The sequence below is a fragment of the Ursus arctos genome, unplaced genomic scaffold, assembly GCF_023065955.2.
Source record: "Ursus arctos isolate Adak ecotype North America unplaced genomic scaffold, UrsArc2.0 scaffold_23, whole genome shotgun sequence".
NCBI lineage: Eukaryota > Metazoa > Chordata > Mammalia > Carnivora > Ursidae > Ursus > Ursus arctos.
The window spans coordinates 11,443,338-11,456,157 of NW_026622908.1; the positions used below are offsets into that span (position 1 = coordinate 11,443,338).

Sequence of the window (12,820 nt, forward strand, 5' to 3'; positions counted from 1 at the left end):
TTCTCTCTGGCGAATAGTTGGCCAGTGGTTTAGCTTACCATTCTCATGGAACTGTGGGCCTCTTAATTGTTTATCACCCAAGTCTACATTTTTTCCAATTTCCTTGAGGCTTGAATTTCCTTTAAGGAGAACTTTGGAGCTCTCTGTTCTCAAGGCCTGGCTATCTCCCTGGGCAGAATCTATGAGCCATGATTCAGGAGATGGGGGTAGGCACACTGGCCTGGTTCTCTCTAAATGGCACTCTTGCTTTAGGAGAAGTGTTCAACTCAAGCATCCCAGAAGTAGAAGTTCCCACAAATGCTGTTTTAAGTAGAATGTAGTGGATCTTGGCTGCTCAAAACATCTGAACACAATTCCTTGAACTATGGAATCGTCCATTTCTGGAGTCTTGGTAAGAAGCAAAGCCCCCACTGCTCACTTACAGTAGCTGAAAGCTGAGCCTGGGCATGTGACTTAGTCTTATTTAATAGGATGCCATGGAGAATTTGATTCTGGAGTGAATGGCACACAGAAGAAAAGACAGTTGAGAATTTATTTCACTGCTTGGGGCATTATGGATCCAGCTCTGGCACTCAATCTCCAATGGCAGCTGCCATGGCCCCTTAAGTAGGTGGCTCCAATGATGCTACTTTATTTATTTATTTATTTTTTAAAGATTTTATTTATTTATTCGACAGAGATAGAGACAGCCAGCGAGAGAGGGAACACAAGCAGGGGGAGTGGGAAAAGAAGAAGCAGGCTCATAGCGGAAGAGCCTGATGTGGGGCTCGATCCCGTAACGCCGGGATCACGCCCTGAGCCAAAGGCAGACGCCTAACCGCTGTGCCACCCAGGCGCCCCTTTTGATGCTACTTTAGTTGGTGTTTGGCCCTCTGCTTGGTCTTTGGCCATTTTACTAAGGTTCATCTTTTATCCTTCCTTTAGATTTTTTGATCTCCATCATATTTTTTTCTATTCATTCCCTCTCAGTTCCAGTTAACCAAAGACAGTTTCTGTGGTTTACAACGAAGAACGAAGATGTATTCAACAGAGACTGTGAATGTCCCTCAAGGAAAACCATTTCCAATAGTTACAAGTTGGGTGTCTTTCCTTTCACAGTTCTAGTTTGAAACTGAAATGCTATTGATGGAAGGACTACACAGTAAAAGTGTATTGCAGCCGGAGAGAACTGTCCTTCTTGCTCAGACACAGGAGATGCTGAGAAATGAAAGAAAAAGAGGCAGCTCGGATGGAAGAGAGGAGCAACACCTCCAGCACTGGACAATCCCTCAATTTAACCTTTGCTCTTTTCTAGCATAAATAATACACATTCTGCTCAGAGAAGTCTCTTTTAGTACCATCAGTTACTATTTCAAAACATGAAAAAAAAAAAGGTGCAGGAAATGATTGAAGAATGTCTTTTTCCTGCTCTAAATATATATGCTTGCAAAAAGCAAATATGCAAGAAAATATTGTCATGGTGGTTTTTGCAAGCCATTTACCTACAGTAGTAGCTCCTAAATGGTGTTAAAATATTCAAGAAAGGGTACAAATTCAATGCTCTAGCTGAACATCAAGAGTGCTTATGTGCTCCAAGCCCAACCTCCAGTATGAAAAGTAAATAAATATCACTGAGAACCCAGGACACCTGACAGTTTTGAACATAAAACAGAATCCCACAGCATAGCCAGAAACCAAGTAGTTCCTTTACAGGCAAATTCCTTTCAACAAAAAGCCTGGGCCTGATTAAAATGTTTCCCAAGTTCAAAGACAGGCGAGATAGATGGGGCTGCACGCTGTAGATATGGACAACTTATCAGAACCGTTACCATTTTGTTTGGAAGCATTAGGGCAAATACGGAAAAACTCAACCTCATCTCTCACAATGATTTGCTATATTTATCTGGTAGGCAAATGTTCTTTGGATTAAAATTGCTTCGCAACCAGAAGATTTATCTTAAATGCCATTTCAGAGAAGGCAATTTTTAACTTCTCCAATGATTCAGATAAAGAAAAGTGATTTCCAATTCTTGTAAAGTACATTTTAACTTCTTGACATGTCTTCACCTCTATTACATCATTCCAGCCTCAAAATAATGAGTGAGGTAGTCAGGGATGGGGAGGGGGAGCTAATGTATTTACTGAGTGCCTACAACATCCTAGGTAACATATATCTTCTGATTTCATCCTCACTGCAGCTTTTATTTAATATCTTTAATTTGTATATGAAGACCGAGAGAGGTTAAGTGGTTGTTCTAGTTCATTCAGATCTGGATCTAGATCTTAGGTCACCTGTCTTCCAGGTCTATGAAACTTTCCTCAGACTGTTGTGACACTTCCTGGTCTACCTAACAGCACAAAACTAAAGTCTTGTGCTCAAGAGCAGAGACCAAGCCCCACATCTTTCTGTGTTCCCATTGGAAGAATGACTTTGCCACTGATTGGGTATCTATGGAAAACAGAGTCCATCAACAGAATAGGCAACTAGACTAAGAAATCAAAGGCACAGAGTCTGAATGACAATGATAATGGAAGACATTACATGGAGGCTACTGCCACTCCCACTAAAGGACGTGTGAGAAGACCAAGTCCAATCAGGCCCCTGGACTTTTGTTGGTAAATGGGAGAGACTCCAAAATCACATTTACAAATGCCCCTGCTTAGTGACCTTGGGCAAGTTACTTAGCCTTTCTAGGCATCAATTTCCTTGGCTACAAAATCTTCTTCAGATGATCTCATTAATTTGCAGTCTGAAGTATAGGAGGACCTGAAAGGGTTAGGAAGCCTGGAAATTAAGAAGTATGGGTGGGCACAAGAGCTGACAAGAATGTGAAATCTCTGAAGATCTCTCGCCTCTCTGCTTGGAGCTTGTTCCTTGCCATATAATATTTCTTTCCTCTCTATTCGAGGCATCCATCCTGTTCCTTTCTCACCAACTCCAGGTATGAATTATGGACGTACACCCTAACCCACTAAGACATCTGCTGGGAAGACTCCAGATATTGGAACACCTGGGAGTTTAGGGAATATAGAAACATTTTTGGCTGTGTGAGCTTGAGCTGCAAACCTTCCCAAAGATATCTGGGTTTTATCAGGGTACTTTCAGTGCACCGTAAGACTAGAATTAAAAGAATTTTTCTCCCTTCTTTTGCTCCCTTCTCTTGTTCCTTGCCCCTGCCTCACTGTTTCCCCAAGGTAAAACTAACAATTTGGCCCTCTGTTGTGATTCCTATGTGAGAAACCCAGAGATACAATGAGATGCAGACTTTAAATATCATATTTAAGTTTTAGTCCAAGGTCACTGGATAGTGCCTAGAAATTACAAACACTGAGAAAGAGTTCCCCAAAGGTTTGATACAAGTAGAAAATTAATTATGGACACACACACACACACACGCACACACATATGTATATGTCTCCATAGTATACCAGAACCGAGAAAGCCCCTCTCCACCAAACAACCTGATCCACGTTGATAAATCATTACACACATATCCTGTGTTGCTACAAAATATCTGAACATAGAGATTCATTCCAGCTCTGTGACTAGACTTCTCTCTGACCCTGGGCAATCATATCACCTTTCCAGGTGTCAATTTCCTTATCCACAAAATGAAGATCTTGAACTGATTTATTTCTGAAATAGTTGGTAGTTCCTCAAATCTGAAAATCACTTCTTCTCTGTTACTCAAGCCCATATTATTTCCAAATGAAAAATCAATGTCTGCTCTTTTCCCCACTACTAAATAAATGATCTTTACATCCATTAAGTGAAAGAAGTGCAGAAAATACATAAATTTGAGACCGTGGGTTTTTTTTTAACTATCCAAAAGATTCTTGAGTTATATTTATTTAAATCCACAAGGGGTAGGAACAATTCAGAAATAAATATGTATTTTTGTGTAAAACAAATACCTTTACCTTAGAGATTTATTCTCTGCAGGTTTCTTACGTCATAGGATCTGAAGATTGAACTAAGTCTATGTTCCAGAACAATTCTTTACATGGAAGTTTCAATTCCAGGCAATCAAGGTTTGAACTCAGTCTTCTATATTCAGATCTGTTCCAGAAAAGCAGCTCCCAGGGAGTGTAGCACTTAGGCTGTCAGATTTGATTCTGAAAAAAAAAGCACAAAGTCATTGTCCACTGTGAAGTGTGCCCTCGAAAAAAAATATGTCTCTATCCCTCTTGTCCTCATTTAACTCTTTCTTTATATATAATTCTACATCATAAGCATCTTGTGTTTGGTTGTGTCTCCATATTTATAACAATCCTATTTAAGGCCCAAGGAAGGAACTTCAGTGACCCTTTCATAATACAAATATGTTGTGGGCTTTGAGTCTCCTTTTTGCTTTACAGGAAGTCACCAGCAGGAGAGGACTTAAAAGAGTTTCTCCTCTAATCCCCCCCTGGTCCAGCTGTGCATTTTTCACATGAGAAGAGTGAGAAATCTCTCCTTATCCTAATACAACGCACCCATTCATGGTAAAATCTCCAGGGCATTAGAAACTGTTCATTTTTCTGCTCGAAATATTTCCAGTACTTGAATCATCTTCACTTCAAACAGTGTTCTAAGCAAATTCCACGCTACTTGGATAAGCATACATTTCCAAGGGAACTACCTAGAAAACTCTGACTTGTTTCAGTGTATAAACTCTGATATTAAAAAGTCATTAAAGGCAGCCTGGGTGGCTCAGTCAGTTAAGCGGCTGCCTTCTACTCAGGTCATGATCCCAGGATCCTGGGATCGAGTCCCGCATCAGGCTCCCTGCTCAGTGGGGAGTCTGCTTCTCCCTCTGCTACTCCCCCTGCCAATGCTCTCTTTCTCTTTCTCTCTCTCAAATAAATAAATAAAATCTTTTTAAAAAAGTTTTTAAAAAGTCATTAAAACGTCAATATTCTAAACAAATTCCACACTACTTGGATAAGTATATACTTAAAATGGAAGTACCTAGAAATCTGGTACTTGTTTCAATGTATAAACTCTGATATTAAAAAATCATTGAAAAGGCATATGGCCTTATCATTACATATTGTTTACTGTCGATAAAAGACAGAAACATTGCTTATTATTACTCTATAATGACAACACAAAGTTCAAAGAAATGAACTTTAATAGAATGTGTATTCGTTGTGCAGATTAAGAATCAAACTCTGAGAACCACAGGAATGGGAAGATCTGGTTCAAGCATTTGTTTTGCGACCAGTGCTCTAGCTGCCATTCATCAAATCACCCAGTCCCTCTGGGACACTGTTCCCTCATCCATAAAGGGAAGGGCATTTGGGAATTCTAAGTACCCTTTAATTCAGACACACTAGGATTCTCATCTCATCCATTGGCCTATTCCCATGACAAATGAGGTCTTCTGGACAGTTTTAAACGCAGAAAGAAGTAAATTGAAAGATTCTTTCTAACAGAAGAGAAATAATAAAACTATACACAGGACACTACAAAATGATATCAAAAGAGACCGTGGCAAGTTACTCACTTTGCGAAAATAGCAAGAGAAGGAGGCAAGTGAAATGCCGCGGGGGGATGGCGGTGGCTGTTTAAATTAAGCAATGGGACACTGAGTGGGGGGTGGGCAACGTTCTGGGACAAATGACATTAGAGAGGGAAGTGTTCAAAACATAGAAGCTTTAGAGATGGTGATGTGAGGACGTGGAGTCAGTGAGCCAAGTGTGCAAAACTATATGCGACTGAAGAGGACGTGTTTGTATTTATAGAAAAATGTACGTCAAAGCCTCTCTCCTCCTCCTTCCCCAACAAGCCCAGCTTGGAGAGCCTGGTACTCTCTGTTACCAAAGGACAGTTCTGGAGATCAGAATCTTAATTAAGTCCCAACAACTTTATCACGAAGTCTCTCTAGCCTTGAAAAACTCACCTGGATTCAGGAGTTCATTTCTCAGGAGGCTGGTCAATGGGTCGAAGTGGAATAATCCAGAAGTTAAGATGTTTAAAGACCCACATAACTCTGGTGGCTTTTTAAAAGCAGAAACTCTGAGCTCTGGTGGGATATTCTCTGAAAGGCAACTTTTCAGTGCCTTCCTTGGCTTGCCAAATTACCTTGTAACTTCCAAACAAGGTTTAATAGCTGAATCCCAACTCCTGTTAATGGAGATGATTTCAATAGTGATGTTATGGAATGGATCAAGCATAGGAAATGTTCTAACATGCGGGTGCTTGGATGGAGTTTTAATTCACATTTGACAGTGGGGAACCCTATACTCCCAATTAATCCCAATTTTCTTTCTAGGTTTTCTCCAAATCACTCATTTCCACCACATGCAACTTCTAAAATGAAGACCTACAGAAATTTTCTGCTAGGATGTATTAGAAAGAAAAATGACATCATGAGGATTTAAATATGGAGAAGACATTTTAAAGCTTTCTGCTATTAGACTAACCCACTATCATCATCAGTTACAGTGCTGATAACTGTAACATGGTCTAGAGGATGAGAAATAGATGCCTTTGTTCCAATTCTACCTGATATTAGCTCACTGAGCAATTTCTTACAAGTTGAGCTCATGCCAGTCCCTATTATTAAAGTTTGATTATTGAAAGAATTCGTTCATTTCTAGCTTCACAGAAGACATATGGAATATGGAAATGATTAAAAAGTGTATTGAAAATATGAAATATTCTTTTATTTAAAAAATTACTGCAGGAGGGGCACCTGGGTGGCTCAGTCAGTCAAGCATCTGCCTTCGGGGCAGGTCACGATCCAGGGTCCTGGGATGGAGTCCTGCATCAGGCTCTATGCTCGGCAGGGAGCCTGCTTCTCTTTGTCCCTCTGTACCTCTTCCCCTCACCCCCAGTTCATGCTCTCTCTTGCTATCTCTTGCTATCTCTCAAACAAATAAATGAAATCTTTTTTAAAAAGTTACTGTAGTATAATGTATTTCAATCTGAAGAACTCACAAATCTTTACAATTACTTCTTTTGGAGGCTTAAAATCTCCCTTCTTGTCAGGAAGATGGAAACGAAGTATACTGCATTGTTTTAGGTGACGTAGCTAGGTATGGTTTGGTTTTATTGCTGTTTAAGCAAACTCTTTCCATACTCTGGTTCAAAAATTCACAATCTATAGGAAACAAATTCCAGGAGACAGAGTAAGATCTATTTTAAAAGCAGGAAAAGACAAGAGCAACTCTAAATCCTCCATAAAATCACACCATCTGTAGAGACTTATCCATCTCACCAATTTTCTGGGTAGTAATCAAAGGTAATCTTGTTCTCTAATAATTTCTACCTGTATCATGTAGTTGAAAAACATGAAGACCATGGAGCTGTGACAGTATAGCAGTAGAGTTGCCTAGACCCATCCGTACCTATTAGACCAGAGCAAAACTTTATTCATTTATCAGAGACAGAGAGAGAGCACAAGCAGGGGGAGTGGCAGGCAGAGGGAGATGCAGGCGCCCCACTGAGCAAGGAGCCCGAAGCAGCACTCAATCCCAGGACCCTGAGATTGTGACATGAGCCGAAAGCAGATGCTTAACCATCTGAGCCACCCAGATGTCCTGACCAGAGCAAGTCTTATTCAGTCATTTCCACAGGCAGCACATACCTCCAAAGGACCCATCTCGCTTGCCCAAAACTTCCAATCCGGGATAACAAGCCATTGTGCTCATGCAGGCCACAATCATTTATATAGAAAAATGTATCTAGGGATAAATCTTACTCAATCTTTCCAGACCTCTGGACATAAATAAAATGTTCCTTGCTTGGATTAATCTACCCCCTCTGTATAAAACTTGAGCCATTAAGTTCCCTTCTACCATTGTATCTCAAGTCCATGCCTAGCTCATGTTCCCTTTGATAGATAAAGGATAGTTCCATAAATGGGGATGCGGTAAGACTATGGAGAGTAGTCATTCTCTCTCGAAAATTATAGAATTGGACCAGACTCCCTGAAACTCTAGTGGGAAGCAACTAATCTTCCACCGTGCATGATATGCTTATGTTCATTCACTCTTCCATTTAATAAATGTTTACTGAGAACCTACTACGTATTAGACTCTGCATTAGGCTTCAGTGGTGCAATATGGACAAAGATAGTTCCCTCACTGAATGGAGTTCACGGTCCAGTTTGGCAAAAATAGAAGTAAAGAGTCCAATTGCAATTCAGTGTGATACATGCTATGTTAGGTCAGGTACAGGGTGTTGGAGTAGGAAGGAGGTCAAGTAAGGCCTTCTGGAAAACTCTTGCAAGTTGAGTCTTGAAGGATAAGTAGTCATCATCTAAAAATGAGGGTGAAGAAGCTTGTTGGAGTCCTAAAAGTAGTTCAATATATACGCTCAGTGGTAAAGAAAAAGACAAGATTTCATTTTTTTCAGCTTCACTGAGATATAATTGACAAATTGTAACATAAAGTATATAATATGATGATTCGATATATGCGTATCTTGTGAAAGGACACCTACCATTGAGTTAATTATCATGCCCACCACCTCACATATTTACCTTTTTTTTTTTTCTTTTTTGGTGAGAATACAAGTTCTACTCTCTTAGCAAATTTCAATTACACGATACAACATTATCAACTACAGCCACCGTATTATACAGTAGATCTTCAGACCTCAGTCATTCTATAACTGAAAGTTTGTACCCTTTTACAGGCTTCTCCCTATTTCCCCCATACCCTAGCCCCAGCAACCACCATTCTACTCTGTTTCTGCAATTTCTACTACTTAAAAAAAATTCCACTTACATATAAGTATTTGTCTTTGTCTCTGTAGCTTATTTCACTTGGCCTAAGGGCCTCCAGGTTTACCCATGTTATCACAAATAGCAGAGTTTTCCTTTTTTTTTTAAAGGATGAATAATATTCAATTGTATGTATGTATGACATATGTATCTATCTATCTATCTATCTATCTATCTATCTATCTATCTATCACATTTTCTTTACCCATTTATCTGTCAGTGCACACTTAGGTTGTTTCCATGTCTTGTCTATTATAAATAACATCACAGTGAACATGCAGATATCTCTTCAAGATAGTGTTTTTGTTTCCTTTAGATATATATACCCAGAAGAAGGATTCCTAGATCATACGGTAATTCTATTTTTAAGTTCTCAAGGAACCTCCATATTGTTTTCCACAGTGGCTGGGCCAGTTTACAATCCAACTCCATTTTAATAATGTGGTATATCACATTTATCAATTGGAATAATTGAACCATCCTTGCATCAGGAAAAAAATCCCACTTGGTCATGGTGAATGATCATTTTAAGATACCGTTGAATTTGTTCTGCTAATATTTTATTGAGGATTTTTGCTTTTACGTTCATTAGGAATATTGGCCCATATTTTTCTTTTTTGTAGTGTCCTCGTCTGGCTTTTGGTATGATGGCAATGCTGGCCTTGTAAAATGAACTTGAAAGTGTTCCCTCTTCTATTTTGTTTAAAGAGTTTAGGAAGGATGGATATAAATTTTTCTTGAAATGTTTGGTAGAATTCACCAATGAAGCTATCTGGTCCTGGAGTTTTGTTTATTGGGGGGTTTTGATTACCATTTCAATCTCCTAATATGTGGGAGCCACTGTGGTCTCTGGCTTTCTCTCAGAGGACATTGCTCCATGGGAGGAGAGGAATTCAGGATGCTCTTGTGTTGACGTTTTGGTCCCTACTCTCTCCATTCTCGACATGGCCTCAACACTTTAGGACAGTGTAGGAAATGTTAGGTGTGAGTCAGCTATAAAAACAGTATATGTATTTTATGAATGCCAGAATTTAGAATTATTAAAACGAGACAAGCATGTTTAGACAGCAAATTATAGTCATAATGGGTCACTTGACATGCACTCAGGAAGAGCTAGATCCTCGCCTGAACTTGATTGATGATACTTTGATTAAAGAATGACTACCCATTCTTTAGATGAGGTTTAGGGTCTTTTTCACTCCTAATCTTTTTGGATTTTCAAATATTATACTTTCGAGTACAAATAACTTTATTGCCTACAAGTTTTAGAAAAGTTCAAATGGTAGAAAAATCTTGTTTCGTTTAATTGAAAGTAAGCCAACTTGGTATAGAGGTCCACCTGAGATCTTTCTGCATGAACTTTAAGATTTCAAATTGCTCCATGGCACTGAAGGTGTATTGGTGGGTACAGTGCTATTCCTAGCCAAAAGTCAACGTGGCTTCTACAGGAAACCTTTGTCCACTTCCTGGATCTATTCTCTGTTTGTCTCCACCTTAGTATTCTCCTGTGGATGCTGTGGGTCTAGCTGCAGAGTGCTCAAAAACCCACATGCAAGTGTCCTAGATTCTCAGCAGAGAACATCTGATCTGGGTGAACTTTACATGAATCTTCAGTCACTGCACAAGGGTCAAAAGGCTTTTTTATTATTTATTTGTTTGTTTATTTGTTTATTCATTTATTCTTTATTTTTTATTGAGCTATAGTTGACCTACAATGTGACATTGTGTACATTGTGTTCAGGTGTTCAACATAGTAATTCAATGTCTCTATGCCTTATGCTCTGCTCACCACAGATGCAGCTAGCATCTGTCACCATACAATGCTATTATGATACCCCAGACTATATTCCGTATGCTGTATCCTTTTTTCCTCTGAATTATTCATTCCATAACTAGAAGCCTGTATCTCCCACTCCCCACGGAAGGGCTTTTAAAATCAATTTTTCTATTCTAGTCACAAATGTGTTTAAATTTGTTATAAAAGTGATCTCAGGGCTTGGGTGCTAATGTTTACTGAGAAGTTACTATGGGCCTTTCATCTTCCCAAGTACTTTACATATTAAGCCATTTGATTTAACATAACTCTATAATTGCTTTTATTATATTCCTATTATTTATCTAGGAAATGAAGAAAATAATTGGAGGATAGAGACATTAGGTAACTTGCCTGAAATTACACACCTAGCAAACTATAGAATCAGAATTCAAACCCAAATCACCTGATTTCACCAACTCCCAGCTAAACCACTATGCACATTGTCTCTCTAGGGTGAAGTTACAACCATTCCCGTCTTCGGTCTCCTTACGCTGAAGATACTTCCCGTTTTGTAATGCAATTTCGTGTTTACAAAGGATTCTCATGTTTTACCTCCTCTGGAACTGACACAAAGCTATTTGAGGTTATTGGGACAGATATTCAGATCTACATTTCAGAGCAATAGCTGGATGTCAGAAGGACTGACTTACCTAAGGTCTGGAGAGCCAGGACGACTGTAGGTCAACTGACCTAATAGGAACTCCTTTCCCTACTACAGAACATATTTTTACTACATAAATAAATGAAGACAGAAATACTTCCCAAGGCCTTACAGTTTGCTTAGGGAGATGACTGGGTGCTAACACTTTGATGCAGAGAAATGTAACTTAGAACTACAAAGGACTATTGAGGATCCAGAACTAATACTATCAATGTCAAATGTGGACTCCAAACTCGGGTTAATAGCACCATTTATGCCCGAAATCAGAAGTCATATCCATGAAATCAAGGAGTTGACACTGTAGCAAAGCAGAACGCTCAACAGCATGAACAAGAGGCAGGATCGTATGCACTGAGTATATTAAATATACACTAACTCAGGCTAGGTCACTTAAAGTCGTATAGTTGCAAATGTTTGTCAGAAATGGAATTAGCTTGAACCACTCCAGGCAGGGTCTCCTGCGTAGCCAAGTAAGAGTCAACTGGCTCAGGTAACTAAATGAGGGAAGTGCTGTTTCCTAGAAGTCTCCAAATATTCCAAGAAAGGGAGTTGACCTAGGGTGGGAGGAAATGCCTGAGGAGAGGAATCAGGGAGACTCGGATTCCAATTCTGCTTTTGAATTGATTTGTGATGATGTCTTATGTAAACCATTTGACCTCTCTAGGATTACTTGACCATCTGGAAAATATACACGCCCTTCTTGCTATAACGGCCTAATGTGAGAATCATATGAGAAAGGTGTAAAAGAAATTAAAAAGCACAGATTTGGGCTATACATAAATGGGGTGAAGTGATCTAAGCAATAAAAGGACTTGCCTTTAAATGGACCAACAGTATGTCTGGGAAGAAACATTCACTGACAGTGTATAATGTGCCAGGCACTGTATTAGGCACTTGTCACAGTTCCTTGATAGTATGCTATTATCAGTTTATAGATGAGAAAATTCAGGTTCCAACAGGTTCAATATCTATCTCAGAATCACACAGCTAGTAAATCATGACATAGGAATTCAAATCTAGGTATGCCTCCCACAAAAGACACCGGAAAAGCAGATATCAGACATAAAAGAGGACAACCTGAAAATTCCAATATCATGATAGAAATGGAGGAGAAGCTTTGAAGGAGGAAAGAATTTGATGTTTGAGGCCTGTTATGGTCACTTGAAACCTTTAATGAACAATTGCTATGAGTGTTATGTTTTTCTAGAACTCATATTTGAAGGCAGCTGAGGCCATCTGTTCATAGTCTTAAATAAACCATTTTGCTTTTGTTCCTTCACAATAAGAAGCTATGTTCTTCTCCCTTTGGCCCACCCTCTTTATTATAATAGGGACCTGTGAAAAGATCAAATGGGTAGATCAGGGTGAATTTGTGACCATTCTCAGGAAAACCATCTCCAAGAACTTGTCCAGTGGAAAAAGGATGAGTTACTCCAAGTGCATTTTTCTTTTCTTCTTCCTTCCCCACCTCCTTCTCCTCGTCCTTCATTTTCTCCATCATCATCATCATCACCACCACAGTATCACATGAAAGCTGTACAACCTCCTCTGTCCTTGAATAAGTCAGTTAGCTTTCATCACTGTAAGGCCCCCAAATGTAACACAAGACTGTTGGCTCAGATATCTCAGCTCCTTTCCCAATTCAGCAGC

General features: G+C 39.3%; 1 long non-coding RNA gene across 1 annotated transcript in view; it reads right to left on the reverse strand.

Annotated features, from left to right (window-relative positions):
- Positions 1-12,820, reverse strand: part of LOC123001773 (uncharacterized) — a 76,536-nt gene that overhangs the window by 62,404 nt on the left and 1,312 nt on the right. Inside the window, exon 2 of the long non-coding RNA XR_006411028.3 lies at positions 3,901-4,095. This is a non-coding gene — a long non-coding RNA (uncharacterized LOC123001773). The remainder of the gene's footprint in view (positions 1-3,900; positions 4,096-12,820) is intronic.